This window comes from Lipotes vexillifer, unplaced genomic scaffold (genome assembly GCF_000442215.2).
Source record: "Lipotes vexillifer unplaced genomic scaffold, Lipotes_vexillifer_v1.1 scaffold8, whole genome shotgun sequence".
Classification (NCBI taxonomy): Eukaryota; Metazoa; Chordata; class Mammalia; order Artiodactyla; family Lipotidae; genus Lipotes; species Lipotes vexillifer.
Window position 1 is genome coordinate 3,303,789 of NW_006781519.1, and position 16,393 is coordinate 3,320,181.

The following is a 16,393-nucleotide window of genomic DNA, read 5'->3' on the forward strand; positions in this document are numbered from 1 at the left end:
TTCTAGCTAACGATGCTCCCAAGTCCTTTCTCCTCAAAATTTACCTCAGTTCCCTGTCATTGCTACAGTTGTGCAAAAGTTTCTCTGAGCATCAGAGAAAATTGGGGAGGAGATAGAGGTGAATTTGAAATAAGGGTATATACAAAGAGAGATACAATAAATGTAGTAAGAGGATGAATGCTGTTGTTTAGTGGTTTGATAAAATTTCAGATCTATTTGTTCATGACAAAAATTGTTTTGATCTAAGAATACTGTTGTTTTTATAAGTAAAGTTGTTTCAATAAAAGTATTGAAGTTGTTGTGTCAGGATGTCATCATCAACATCTGCGGTTGCTGACAAGCACTCAATAGTAGCTCAACTGCTGAGGGGCACCACCAGGGTCTTATCAATAAGAACATATGAAGAAGCAACTATGGCAAGGGGACATTAGAGTATAAATACCCAGAGTGTGTGAGAACCATCTGAGAGTGTTTGGTCTGGGCAAGGTGACTCTTTGCTGATCTAATAGCTCTCTGAAGACTTTGGGGTATTGGCTCCTGCCTAGGAAGGTGGATCTCTGCTCAGCAGTGGTGAAAACCATGAAGCAGCCCCAGGGAAGGAAATTATCATGCTTGCCAGCCTCAGGGCCTTCATTTCTTGGAGACATGCTCTACAACAAAAGACTTTCATCTTTGCGCTAGCAGCTGGGCGTCAGCTCTCAGTTGACTAACCTCTCTCTCTCGAGAACCAGCTCATAGAAATGTTAGGGAGTCATTGACTGAAACCTTGACCAGGCATGATGATAACCTCTTGCCTGAGTTGTCTTGCAACAGGAGGTCTCGATGAAGAATGTGGTGCTGCCACCAAAAACTAACCAGGAATATTTGGGAGGGGCCAAAGGAGGGAGGACATGCCAACCCATAGTATGTCTTGTAAAACTAACCTGGAAGAATTTGGGAGGGGCTAAAAGAAGGAGGGAGGAGATTACATGTCCTGCCCACCTCCCAGAAACCCTCATGCTGGAATCCATCTTGGCTGAGAGATGTGAACGCCACCAGGGAAGACCCTTAGTTAGATCAAATATGGGCCATGCAAGATGATTGCCCAGAGATAACCTGGAAACTAATCCCATTACCATAAAACCTGAAACCGCAGGCCACGTAGCAGAGCAGTTCTTCTGGGTTCCTTTACCCTGTTGCTCTCTGCCTCGGTGCCCATTTCCAATACAGTCTTTTGCTTTGTCAGTACATGTGTCTCCTTGGACAATTCATTTGCAAGTGTTAGACAAAAGGCCACTCTAGGCCCTGGAAGGGGTCCCCCTTCCTGCAACAGAAAGGTACACCACAATTAAATTTGGACTTTATTCCTTTCATCGTGCTCTTTGCCTGGAACAATAGTGTAATTAATCAATCATTGGTTTGGAGTATGTTATTTCTTTATTGGCTTATTAAAGGACATTATCTTGTATGCTATTGGCTTGTGAAATTATAATTCCCACAGTAGACCTTTGTTAAATAAAATATTGGCAAAGATAATCTCAGTCTCTGAGCATAATTTGCCTTGAAACAAAACAAAGGCTCTGTATTTTGTTATCCAATGACTTATTCTCAGACCAAAAAGGGTATAGTTTTTTTCCTGTCATTTTAATATAACTTGAGTTTCCAAAATTGACTTTTGAGGAAGGTATCCAGACATGGTCACAAATCTATTATCTAAGGAAATCAAAATGTGTTTTTTTCTTTCCACTTTGGGTAGTTATTTTTAGCCTAAGATATTCTTATTGTCTTTATGTGTTGATCAAATTCATCCATCAGTGGCTCAGTGTTAGAATTCTATTTGTCTGTGAAGGCATAGCCTGAGGATAATGCCTTGAATAATCTCTTTCAAGAAAGTGTCCTTGGATTTTAATGTCTTTAAACAATTGGTATTTACATCTCTCTTTATTATGAATGATAATTCTTAAATAACAGGTTAAAAATTTTAACTTTCCAACAGAAATAATATCATGGACAAAAAACCCTCAAAACTTTACCCATATTTAAGAATATAATAAAATACCATTAAAAAATACCATTCTTTATTTTATAGAACCACGATAGATCTTTTTATATTCCCTCCATTAGAATTTACTGTCAAGAAAACAGTAGATTTTAGTTAGATGTTTTACCACTTATTACTGAGCAATGCAAAATCCTCAGCAAGACAAGTGAAGATGTGAAAATATTAATTATATCTATCTTGGTAAATTATTGAAAAAGTAATGACTTAATATTTAAGGCTAGTCAACATATTGAGAGCACCTCTTTACCATTGCAGTGAAAAAAGACAACTCTAGAATGTGTTTATTTCCCTAAATTATATATTTCAATTAAGAGCATTGCCTATGCTGTGCTCCTTTTGCCCTTGTTTGAGAATTTATATTGAGAAAGTTTAAAATAGATCAAGTGGGAAATATTAAAATGATAGTCTTTTCATTTTCTATACCACACAGACAGAACACAATCTGTCACCATAAGTGGGCCTTATCTCATGACAACTAGACAAACATTAGAATTAAAAGAAAGCACAGAAATATATTGGCAGGCATGTGAGTAGGTTGGCAAATTGATGCCAGATTTGATGATAGAAACATTTTTAAAAAATCAATTCTGGAAGGGGAAAAATCATGCTGAAAAGCAATTTCTATTTTAATGGAGACATGGATTTTTATCCCCTTATTTTAAAAATGACCCCCAAGAGGCCAAAATTATATCAACAAAATCACTCTCCAAACTAAATTATATATAGTAAGGTAGGGAGAAATGTTCACCAGTCTGAATGTTATGGGCTCAGAATTTTCTATAGTATACATTAGTCATGTCGTTTTCATACGTTCTTATTAACCTCTAAGAGTGAATAAATTCTCTTACTGCCAATAAATGAACATTTCTCCTATTATATCTAATTTTCTAGATTGATAGAGCTGATTGACTCTAATGAAAAAGAGGGCCAAGATATAGCATACAAGAGAAGTAAAGTGTGTTAATATCAAGGGGATGATCCAACTAGGAGAGCATCCTCAAATTTTAGTCAGCTCTCTTCTGTATCATACAGCATTAGCACAGTAGAGTATGGTGGCAGATAAGTCACCACAGTGAAGAGTTATTCAAGTAGACACTGAGGCTGTAGCTGTATTGGTATAATTGGAAGAAATAAGATCAAATGATTTGGGTATTTCTCAATACCTATGTGCTTTTGTGTTTCAGCTTTGTCTGTTTTTGACCTGTGCATTCAGAATGAACACAACAAGGACAAAGGGTGGGGTCAACACAAGAAGAGATTTCTAACCCAAAAGAATATTGCCTCAGTGCAGTCTCTGAAAAATCCTAACTCCTTCTTTTACCCATCTCCAAGTTTACTACTTCTCTTTTCCTTTTCTGACTTGTGTACAGTAAAGCTGTTACCTTCATTCTGCCTTCATGTATTGCTGCTGCGTATAGAGCAGCTGTCCTCTTGAACACAACTATTAGGAATTTCTGATCATTAAGACTAATGACAGAGTAGAGGGAACAAGACTAGAGTCAGAAGTCAAGGCAGCCACATCTCTAAACACAGGTAACAGAAAGAGGAAGAAACTTATTAGAGGACAAAGACACCAGAGCTTATCTTAACTCACTACTCTGCCCGCTGATTAGGAAAGAAATAGAAGAGAATGTGTACAGGAGAAAATGCACTTGATAAGCACAGCTTTATTTTAAAAGCTGATTATGATTATCACTCAATAGAGCATCAACCATCACTAAATTTCTTTTTTTAATTGAAGTATAGTTGATTTACAATGTTAGTTTCTGGAAAACAGCAAAGTGATTCAGTCATACATACATATATATCTATTTTTTGCAGATTATTTTGCCTTAGAGGTTATTATAAAATATTGAGTATAATTCCCTGTGCTATACAGTAGGTCCTTGTAGGTTATCTATTTTGTATATAGTAATGTGTATATGTTAATCCCAAACTCCTCATTTGTCCCCCCCACCTTTCTCCTTTGTAACCATGTTTGTTGTCTATGTCTGTGGATCTATTTCTGTTTCGTATGTAAGTTTATTTGTATCATTTATTTTTTATATTCTACATATAAGCAATATTATATGATATTTGTCTTTGTCTGGCTTACTTTACTTAGTATGATAATCTCTAGGTCCATTCAACCATCACTAAATTTTTGTCAGCTGGATCAGGTGTAATAGCAACTTGAGATGTCCAGTAGTGGTCAAGATTTAACAAAAAGCACTTTCAATGATACCAGCAGGGTTGTGGTGGTACCTTTTCTGAATGGCATGGTCAAATGAAAATAGTTATGACTGTGTACACAACTAAATAAATATTTGTCTAACAGATGGAAAAAAAACTGGGGAAGAAGGTTTTTTATCGCAGCGTGTGCATGTGTGTTTATAAAAAATTAAAAGCCTATGGAGTCAGATTTCTAATACTATACGATGTGGAATATCCAACCCCTCCCCCTAATCTACGCTTTGAAAATATTAGAACTTGAAGTGTAATTTTTACTTGGCTTAAATCTCTATATAATTATCACAGCCTAGTTTATATTTTTAGTAGGCTGGTACATGTGACATTGTATTTCAGAACTTTATTCAGTTAGCAACTTAGAGTGTTGTTGGCTTTAAAGGAAAGATACTGGTGAATCTAATAATAATAGTCAGCCTAAATGTCCTTCTCAACATGTTTGTTTACTATCTATTTCATCTCTAAAATGTAAATCACCATTTCAAAAGAACACATTTAAGGGAATGTATCTATGGATTTTTATTGTCTTATTCTCTTTTTTTCTAAATTTGAGACTGGTATAAAAATTGTATACATAGTTTCAATACATCAGTAAAGAGAATATGAAATTTGAAATCAGAAGATTCAGGTTTCAGTCCTGGGTTCACAAGTAGCTATGTGAGCTTATTCAAGCAACACTTTAGAAGGCTATGTCTTCCTCCTACACTGAATCCAAGGCATTAGCTACATTTAATGATGATGAAGGTGATGATTGTGACAATGACAGGAATACTATTACTACAACTATCACTGCCACTGCTATCATCACCTTTCATTTATTGAGTATGAAGCATTTTAGTAAATGCTTTACAAATATCATCTCACTTAATTGTTATAGTGACAAATATCATCTCACTTAATTGTTATAGTGACACTTTGATGTGAGAAAATTATCATTTCCATTTTACAAAGAGGAAAATGTGGATCAAAGAGATGAAGAAATTTACTTAATCACTCTACTTGTAAGGTATAGAGCTAAGGTTTCAATCCAGATCTTCTGGATTCTAAAGTTCTAGAATGTAAGCTCTGTGGCAGCAGGTATTTTGTCATTTTGGAGTTTGGAATTCTGCTATATTCTCAATGCCTAAAAAAGTGCCTGGTACTAAGGAGACCTACAATAAATATTTATAGACTGAATCAAATAACAAGATATTCCTCTATTATTTAATTACATAGATAATTAGAGCTAGATTGTAATAATTGATTATGAATCTTACTGAAAAGCACAAATTTTGGAGCTATATTGACTGGATTCAACTCTTGTCTCTAACGCTTATTACCTATGTGACTCCAGACATGCTTCTTCTTGTCATTTTGCCTTAGTTTCATCATTTATAGAATAGAGAAATATGAGTTCCTACTCCAGAGTATTTGTTACAATGGTTAAATCAGTAAACTAGGGGCATCAAACAGTAGTTGGCACTTTGAATAGTGTATATATGTTAGCTCTTATTACTGGTGTTTTATTTTAACATCTTTATTGATATACCTTACATACCATAGAATTAATCCATTTAAAGTATAAATTCAATGTTTTTTTTGTATATTCACAGGTATCTGTAATCATCACCATATTCAATTTTATAACATTTTTCATCACCTCGAAAAGAAACCCTAAAGCACAACATTGTAAATCAACTATACAGCAATAATTTTTTTTAAAAAAACACATAAAACAAAACAAAAGAAACCCCATACTCTTTATCACGCCCTAACCTCTCACTTGTCCCAAGCTTTAGACAACCACTAACCTACTTTCTGCTTTTTTTATTGTATATTTCTCTGTTCTGGACTTATGAATAAAATTATATAATATGTGGTCTTTTGTGGCTGGCTTCTTTCACTTATAATAATGTTTTCAAGGTTCAACCATGTTGCATCATGTTTCAGTAAGTCATTCTTTTTTATGTCCAAATAATATTTCATTGTATAGATATACCACATTTTGTTTAAACATTCATCAATTGATGGGAATTTGGGTTATTTACACCTTTTGGGTATTATGAAAAATGCTAATATAAACATCATACAGAAGTTTTTGCATGGACATGTGTTTTCTTTTCTCTTGGGTATATAGCTACGAGTGGAATGGCTGGGTCATAGGGTAACATTATGTTAAGTCTTTGGAGGAAATGCCAGGCTGTTTTCCAATGCAGCTGCACAATTTTACACTCCCATCAGTAGTGTACAAGGGTTCCAATTTCTTCACATTCTTGCCATCAAGGTAATTTATTTTTAACTTTAGAATTAAAGACTGTCTAAATATTAGAATTAAATATTAGAATACTTAGAATTAAATTCCTATCTAAATATTTTTTAAGCTATACACTGGCATCCAAAATTATTTTAATTAGATCAATAAAACTGTAGCATAAACTATTCTACTAGGTGAGTTTAATGTACTATTCCCTGTTACTAAGATACCATTGAACAGATTGCCAAACCCATCCGTTGAGAAGGTTGAAAAGTTATCTATTTCTTGATATTAATTTACATATAATTTGAAATATATTAAGGAAATTCCCTCTGCTAAAGTGAATGAAACTTTTAAAAATGTTTGTCAAATTATTTATTCAAATCCACCTACCTTATAGTATATTACTGTTAAAAGTCTGATAAAACAGCTGGAAGAACACATAGGATATCATGGGACAATGACATTGCATTTGCTGAATATGGGGGAAAGGGATTGACAGTACTGATTAAATCCAGTTGAAATGATTTTTTTATGGGTGCTGAATCTTGGATTTGGAACATGCAGAGATTATATCGAGTACCAGAATGAGAGTCAAACTAAGGGGGGAAAGAAACCAATGCTTTATTCAAGATTGATACTAGAATTGATCTAACAAAGCTAAACAAGAGTAAAATATTCTCAAAGTGACATAGAATCGGAATATTATGGATGATACGAAATTCACAGTTTCTTATGAGAAGGCAGGGTTAAGTTAGAATACTATTACACTTGTTCTCACATAATCTTTCTGGTTTATTCAAAACCCTACTCTTGCCCTGAAACATTCTTATACTGTGACAATAAGAAAATCAATGTGACAGACACGTCTGTTTTCTTAAAATGTTGCATGTCAGTCAGAACAGTGTTTCATTTTTAATTGTTTGAATTTTGCATAAAGATACCTCTGTTTGCTGCTAAAGACATATAATTGTCTCTAATATCACTTTAAATTACAGATCATCTTAACATGTCATTCTCGTGAAATGTAAAACTGAGATTGTTGCATTGCATCTATTAAAGCTTGTAGACGTTTACAAAATGAACATCAAAGTAATAAAGTGTTTATAAGAATAAACATCAGAATACAAATGGTCTTTCTTATTTGCTAAAAGGAAATCATTGTTTTAATGTGCAGTAGCTACCAGACTGCTTAATTCTGTGAATGCCTGATTTTTATATTAGATGAAAGCATGACTAACTAGATCTATGATAAGAAATAAAAATTTAAAAGTGACCTATGTGCCTGCCTTTATATCAAACCCTGAGATAACAAAAGAGTATTTTAAAACAGTATCATTAGTTCATTAGCATCGATTCAAGTGAACGTTAAATTCTCATATAGTGGTCTCACATAGGTACTAGTTAAGCATATGACTCCCTGATTGTGACTTGAACCTAAGATATAGTTGCATTCATTTTAATGTATCCTTCAGCTTTAGTTTTAATCTAATATTACCTAGCTTACAGCAGACTAAGTTATTATAATTGTCTGATACCCATTATCATTTCTTGCTTATTTCCTAGGTGGAAAAAATATTCTCTTCTGGGATCACCATAGTTTTCTTGAGCTCTTAGCTGATTATGGATATATTCTCCCCTATTTCAAACTCCTCTAGCAATTCCATACTGAATTTCCACTTTTAGTGCATTTTCTGTAGAATTTTCAACTTTATTTCAAATCATCTGAAAAAACTGAAACTCAAAGCCCTTCATTTTTTTCCCCAGTTGAATTCATTGCTTTTAGGTTTGTGAGATTTCATTAAGCTTGTCTTAATACTATCAACTCAAATGAAGCATAATAGCTTTAGTGGATAGAATAGTGTCCTCCAACAATTCGTGTCCATTCCAAACTCAAAATTTGATCTTATTTGTAAAAAGGGCCTTTGTAGATGTTAGTTAGTTAAGGATCTTGAGATGAAATCATCCTGGATTTAGGGATGTCCTAAATCCAAAGACTGGTGTCCTTGTAAGAAGAGAACACACACAGAGAGAAAGAAAGCGGCGAAGTGATGGTGGGGCAGAGACTAGAGTGATGCAGCTACAAGCTAATGAATGCCAAAGATTGCCAGGTGCCCACAGAAGCTGGAAGAAACAAGGAAGTATTCTTCCCTAGTGCATTCAGAGGCACTGAGGACACCTTGATTTCAGAATTTTAGCCTGCAGAATTGTGGGAGAATAAATTTCTGTTGTTTTATCCAAATATTTTGGTAATTTGTTACGGCAGTCCTAGTTAAAAATACAATTAGTGAAGGGGATATACTCTCATTTCAGGAAAACAATACACTAGGATAGAAAATAGGTTGTTCTGTTTTATGATTATCAAACCAAAAATGCATTGAAAGATTACTGAACGCAAATCACTATATTTCATATAATATGTAAGTTTTTGGAGGACTGTGATGATTATAAGTAAGCATATGGTACAAGAGAAATAGAATATCCGGTTTTGAATAATGTGACATAGGTTCCAGCTCCAGATCACTCACTCATTTGTGAAACATTTAACAGAAGCCTATTTGGTACTATGTACAAATTTTCTAAATTATAGAAAAATGAATGGGATAAGGCCCTTGCCCAAAAAGATCTCAGTTTAATAGGGAAGCCAGAGGTAGAAATAGATAATTACAGTATTACATTTTAAGTGTTTTAATGGGCAGATGAATAAAATACTATCATACCACAAGGGAGCAAAGAGCTGTGTGACCCTGAGCAAGTCCTTTGAGCTCTCTGAATCTGTTTATTGATATGTAAAATGGAGATAACAATAACAATTCATAGCTTCCCACCCTCCCCCAATTATTTTGGACATTTACTACATTTTTTTTTTTTTTTTTTTTTTTTTTTTGCGGTACGCGGGCCTCTCACTGTTGTGGCCTCTCCCGCGGAGCACAGGCTCCAGACATGCAGGCTCAGCAGTCATGGCTCACGGGCCCAGCCGCTACGCAGCATGTGGGAACCTCCTGGACCGGGCACGAACCCACGTCCTCTGCATCGTCAGGCGGACTCTCAACCACTGCGCCACCAGGGAAGCCCGGACACCTACTCTTTTTAAGAGTCCTATGAATTAGACTTTCTCTTAGCTATTTAATATACATTATCTGAATTAATCCTTAGAATAGTTCATCATATAAATACAATTATGCTAATGTTACATGTGTGGAAACTGAGGTACAGAAATTTATACTATGTGCCAAAATTGCATGAATCAGGAAGGAAATATTCTTTTCACCCAAGCCTGTTGTATGTCTTAGGTAGAAATGCATCAAAAATAAATATTATACTACTAGAAGTTAATGTTCTATGTGCCACAATATCTAGCAATAAATAAATAAGTTGATGAATGTTTCAAATATGTATGAATAATTCCAAATAAATATTATATATCCCCTATAGTACTTTATTTCCTAACTAATGATTTTCTATGCTAGAGAAAGTACATTCAGATGTGCTTCTATAAAATAGTCATTTGCATTGATTTTAACGTTAGGCAGTTACATTTGTATTTACCTACTGGACTTCTCTAAGTTAATTTTCCCTCAAAAATTACTGTTACAGGGCTTCCCTGGTGGCGCAGTGATTGAGAGTCCGCCTGCCGATGCAGAGGACACGGGTTCGTTCCCTGGTCCAGGAAGAACCCACATGCCACGGAGCGGCGGGGCCCGTGAGCCATGGCCGCTGAGCCTGCGCGTTCGGACCCTGTGCTCTGCAACACGAGAGATCACAACAGTGAGAGGCCCGCGTACCACAATAATAATTAATAATAATAATAATAATAATAATATTAACAGAATATTCAATGTTTTTACATATGCAAGTAACATGGCCAGCTGCAAAATCTGGAGTCTCTAGTATTAGTTTATTTTCTATAATGTAGGCAAACTACTAACTTGTATAATTGACCAATTTTCCAGTTCAACCATTTTAATTCTTTGTTCAGTTTCCATCTGGTTAAGTCAGATGCATCGTATGTAAAGAGAGCATCTTATTTGTGGAGAAAAGACCAAGGATTCACAATCTAGTTGCCCTTCAAGGTAAGAAGGACTACCCAGTGTGACAGTGCTGGGAAAATACAACCTAGAATGAATTTTTGTTTCCTCCATCACCTCTAACTTCTTCATTCACTCCTTCACCAGGCTAGTTACTAGGATACAGCGATTGCCAAGATAGAAATAATCATCTTTGCCCTTACAGAGATTATAGTCTTCATAAGGGAACAGAGACAAGAATATAGATAATTACAATACTTGTGATCTCAAAATAATTTGGCAGTTTTTCCCTCAATAACAGAGGTATTCTTGTATAATTTTATTTCTCAGAGAATAATTTCTAAATATTTAGTTATAGCTTTAGCAGAGATATAAAGTGAATATTAATTAAACACACAAATGAATATTTACCATAGCTAAGCTCCAATATCTATGATGCTGCCAGATTTCTATAATACAGAAATAAAAGCACTCCTCCTGAGTGATCCATAAAGTCTTGAATTATCAAAGACTTACATTAAAACTGCATAAGATAGGGTCTGAGCTTTATTTAAAAAGGTATTTCATTCCCCTAGAGGCTCATCCGCCTCAGGCGTCTTCCCAGAATTTAGCTGTTAAAGTATCTAAAATATTTTAAGCTTGTACATTTTTTACTGCTTTGTGAATCTATCATGTCGATTTTCATTTTTTTTCCAATTTACCACATTGTCATTGTTATTTTCACCTTCCAATTCAACATAAAACAGTGGATAGCTCCATTTATCTCTCTGGCTGCATTTATTCTCAGCAGAGCTCTGTATTCAGGACATTTTTATTTTTATAATTGGTTATTTATCGTTAGTATTTTTAGAAGAATGAGAGAGTTGTAATTCTTGGGAACTTTAACTATAGAATTTTATCAGTCAACAAATATTTATTGAGCATCTACTATGTGACAGGCATGGTACTTAGGATCATGGGCTCTGGAAGTAGACTTCCTGACTCAAAGCTCAGCTCTACCACTTATTAACTGTGTGACCATGGGCCAGCTGCTTGAATACTCTATTTGGTGCTTGAGCTTGTCTATCTGTAAAACACCAAGAATAAAAATAGTAGCACTATGATAGAGCATTTGTGAGGGCTAAGTGAGTTAATACAGTAGAGCACTTAACACCATCATACAGTAAGCTTTCAACAAACTCTGTCTGTTATTGTTAATATCAACATCATCATCCTTTATTTTAACCATGTACCTTGAGTACACTATAACAAGGAAGAATCTTACAATCTACTGTCCAAGTCAGCTACTAAAAACTACTTAGAGAGCTTCCCTGGTGGCGCAGTGGTTGAGAGCCCACCTGCCGATGCAGGGGACACGGGTTCGTGCCCCGGTCCGGGAAGATCCCACATGCCGCGGAGCGGCTGGGCCCGTGAGCCATGGCCGCTGAGCCTGCGCGTCCGGAGCCTGTGCTCCGCAACGGGAGAGGCCACAACAGTGAGAGGCCCGCGTACCAAAAAAAAATAATAATAATAATAATACTTAGAGATGACCAATGAATTAATTTCTGATATATACGAAAGTGCCTTGAATGGTAGTAAAAGACTGTGAGAGGGAAAAATTTTGCTTTGAGGTCGCAAGTAAATCACTACCTTATGAAAATGAATTATAGAAAACTGTATAATACTGATCTAGTTTGCCTGAAGCATATAAAATAAAGTCCCAGTTTCAAAAAAAAATCAAACATTTTATTCAGCTAGTGACTATGGTCCAAAAGTAAAAAGCTAAGTTTATTAAGGGCTTTAAACATTTATAAATCTCCAGAGCCACAAGACTTAATGCATGGCCCTTAATGTTAAATTAAGTAGTGAAACAGAGGTTTCTATCTTGGGCTCATGGGATCAGAATCTTGGCCCAGATGATGAGATCTTTATCATATTCATTCTAATTGTGGCTCATCTTGGAATGATTAGATTTATTGTTAGAAAGAGACCTTGTCAGCACTAAGGATGCAGTGATTAATAGAAAATTCAGTATAATTCGTTTAGATATATGTCTAAAATCTCAGTTGAGCCCTGGATCCACATTATTAAGTGATTAAAGAAATTGTAATTGCCACCCTTTATTCACATTCATCACCTGACTAGGAATTAATCATTGCAAGCAAAGAACAGCAGAAAGCAAAATATTTCATAACTAGTACTATACAGATAGATAGCAAAACTTTAAAATGAGCTACAGGAACAATGCTTGATACCATAAGCCAAAACAAACGTTAAATCATTAGAAATGCTCTAACAAAATCTGTTTTAATTTCAGTGAAGGTCAAATTTACCCTTGGGGCCATCAAAAATGTGTTTTTCTTTCACAGTTATGGCAACCTTAGTTATTTTCTTTTACCCCAAGAAAGGGTAGAAAGTGAATTTCAGTCAGCCCTGCCTGATAATCTCCAAAAGATTTACCTTAATTGTATGCTCTTTGTAGGTGAGTTATCACTCTGGCTTTTTTGTTCATCACAAAGACATGTTTCCAGGTTGTAGCATATCAACATTAAAAGATCAGGACTGTCTCATTGTTTCTCTAAATAAGGTCATGGCTAAAATAAGCAGAATTTAATGTACGTGTATTTCCTTGGAATGAGACTATATCAAAACAAGAGTCAAGTGAAGGGAGAAAGTTCTGTTAGCTGAAAAAAATAGTGGTACAATTAGAATTCTAGGAAATTCTGCCAAAATTTTAAATAATAGTTGATTCCAAGTATATTCCAAGAAAAATAAGAGGAAGCATACTTCCCAATTCATTTATAAGGCTATTATTGCCCTGATACCAATGCTAGACAAAAACAATATAAAAAAAAACTACTAATCAATATCTCTTATGAGTGTAGAAGCAAAAATCCTAAACAGAATATTAGAAACTCAAATTCAACAGTGTATAAAAATAATTATACACCATGACCAAGAACATTCCAGGCGTGCAGAACTTGTTCAACATTGGAGAAACAATGTAATCCAGCATATAAACAGGCTAAGGAGGAAGATCATATGGTCCTATCAACTGATGCAGAAAAAGCATTTTGAAACCGAGCAGGACCATGTGGGTCTCCCAGGCATGGTAGCTTTTCTGAGTCCCCTGTTTCTTGTTTGTAGGGAGTAGGCTTCAGCCTCCATGACCTTCCCTGAGTTCCAAAGGGCAGGTTCAAACAGTTGCTGATCAGGGAAGGGAGGGGGTGCAGAGACAAGGGAGGAGCAGTCAAGAAACAATAGTGCAACATTATAAATAGATGAATTTTCACAAAGTGAACACACCCTGGGTGTTCCATAACCATAACTTGGGTCAATAAATCACACAGAAGTAGCATCCAGAACCCAACATCCTGCTGTAGCCCACCCACTTCCTCATAGTTTAGTTTAGTCTCTTTTGGTACTATAAGAATGGGATCATACTGTACTCTTTATTTTTGAATGGCTTCTTTCAACATCATTTGGTTTGTCCAATTTTCTCATGTGCTTGGGAAAATTGTGCCAATAATTTAATTTTTGCACTGTATTATATTCCACTGGATGAATATATGGCAATTTATTGATTCTATTGTTGGACAATCTAGGTTATTTCTAGCTTTTCCATACTGTTAATTATGCTGTTACATATATATGTGCATGTGTTGGGTGAATGCATGTACACATTTCTGTGTTGTATATAACTTAGTAGAGGGATTGCTGGGCCACAGGCCATATCTGTTCAGCTTTAGTATTTAAATTACCTTTAAACCACTATCATATCAGTGAGATCAAAGTAGTGAGGTGAGGCAGATTAAGTGTTTACTTTAAAGTCAGCTGGAATTTAGTCCTGTTCCCACTACTTTTTACCACTAATATTAAGCATGTTATATAATTCATTGACCCTCAGCTTATGTATCTGTAAAAAGCATGAATACTATACCATACATTCTTATAAAAATACTAAATAAAATAGTGTATGTTGAAAAGTATTTTTTTAAAAAAAGAAACAATAGTGCAGCCTTGGGACAGGGTCCTGGTTCTGTCTCAAGGGATATACATAACAATTTCTTTGAGCTCTTCTGCAGAACTAAAATCCCCAACAAATGGAAGATGTTAACTACTTGATGAGCATTCTTCATTCCAGAGAGAAGGTCACAGTTTGGATAACATCAGAGAACCACAGAAGCTCATCAGGAGACCACCTGAGGACAGATTAAAGTAATGCAGTTCCTGCACATACCCTTTTCCTTATCAGCAACACTGTCCCTGAACCATTGTTATAAAACTCTTCACCAAATCCCCTCAGGTTGGGACACACAGTTTTGAGGGCTTGAGCCCACAGTTTCCCCCTTTGCCTGGCAAAGCTATAAAGCTATTCTTTTCTACTTCACCCAAAACTCTGTCTCCAAGATTCAACTGGGCACCAGTGCACAGAGGCTGAGTTTTGGCATAAAAATGGCTACTATCAAAAAGACAACAAATAACAAGTGTTGGCAAGGATATGGAGAAAAGGGAATCCTCATGTACTGTTGGTGGGAACGTAAATTAGTGCAGCCACTATGGAAAAAAGTATAGAGATTTCTCAAAAAATTAAAAATTGAACTGCCAAAAGCACATTCCTTAAAAGTAAAATTGATTAATTAGATTTCATCAAAATTTAAAATGTTTTCCCTGTGAAGAGGATGAAAATACAACCTATGGTTTGGGAAAATATATTTGCAATTCATACATCTGACAAAGGAGTAGTACCTTCAGCATATAAAGAGCTTTCAAAATGCGACAGTAAAAATTTCTCAAGCAATTCATTTAGAACACAAAAGATATGAACAGCCATTGCCTTAAAGAGGATATACAGATGGCAAATGAAACGATGTTCAACATCATTACCATCTTGGTCTGTTTGAGCTGCAATAAATAAATAGCATAAACTGGATAACTTATACACAACAAATATCTATTTCTCACAGTTCTGGAGTTTTGGAAGTCCAAGACTTGGCTGATTTGACGTTTGGTGTGGGGCTAGTTCCTGGTCCGTAGAAGGTGACTTCTTGCTGTGTTCTCACATGGTGAAAGGGCAAGGGAGCTTTCTCAGGCTTCTTTTATAAGGACACTAATTTCACTACTGAACACTCTGACTTCATGACCTAATCACATGCCAAAGGCCTCACTTCCTAATACCATCACTCTGAGGGTTAGAATTCCAGCATATGCATGGGGGGTGGGGCACAAACATCCATACCATAGCAATTAGCCATCAGGGAAATACAAATTTAAATCACAATGAGATAACATTACACATCTATCAGAATGGCTAAAGTTAAAAAAAAAAATAGTAACAACACCAAATACTGGAGAGATTGCAAAGAAGTGAATCACTCATTAATTGCTGATGGGAATAAAAATGGTATAGACACTGTGGAAAGCAATTTGACAGTTTCTTATAAAACTAAACATGTGACCCAACAATTACACTTTTGGACATTTATCTCAGAGAAATTAAAACTTACATCACATCCACACCACAACTTCAACACTAATGTTCATTGCAGCTTAATTCATACTTAAGTCAAGAAAAAATTAGAAACAGCTAAAAAATTAGAAACAACTCAGATGCCTGTCAATAAGTGAATGGTTAGACAAACTATGGTATATCCATACCATGAAATGTTACTCAGCAATAAAAAGGAATGAACAATTGATACATGAAACAATATGAGTGAACCTCCAGGGAATTATGCTGAGTGAAAAAACCACTACCCAAAGGTTACAAACTGTATGATTTGATTTATACACATTCTTAAAATCACAAAATTATAAAAATTGAGAATAGATTAGTGGTTGCCAGAGATTAAGCATGGGGAGGCATGGTTTGAGGGAGATGAGTAT

The 16,393-nt window shown here is 35.3% G+C and overlaps 1 protein-coding gene across 5 annotated transcripts in view; it reads right to left on the minus strand.

Moving 5' to 3' along the window:
- PCDH11X (protocadherin 11 X-linked) overlaps positions 1 to 16,393 on the minus strand; it is a 741,859-nt gene that overhangs the window by 322,339 nt on the left and 403,127 nt on the right. The window lies entirely within an intron of this gene.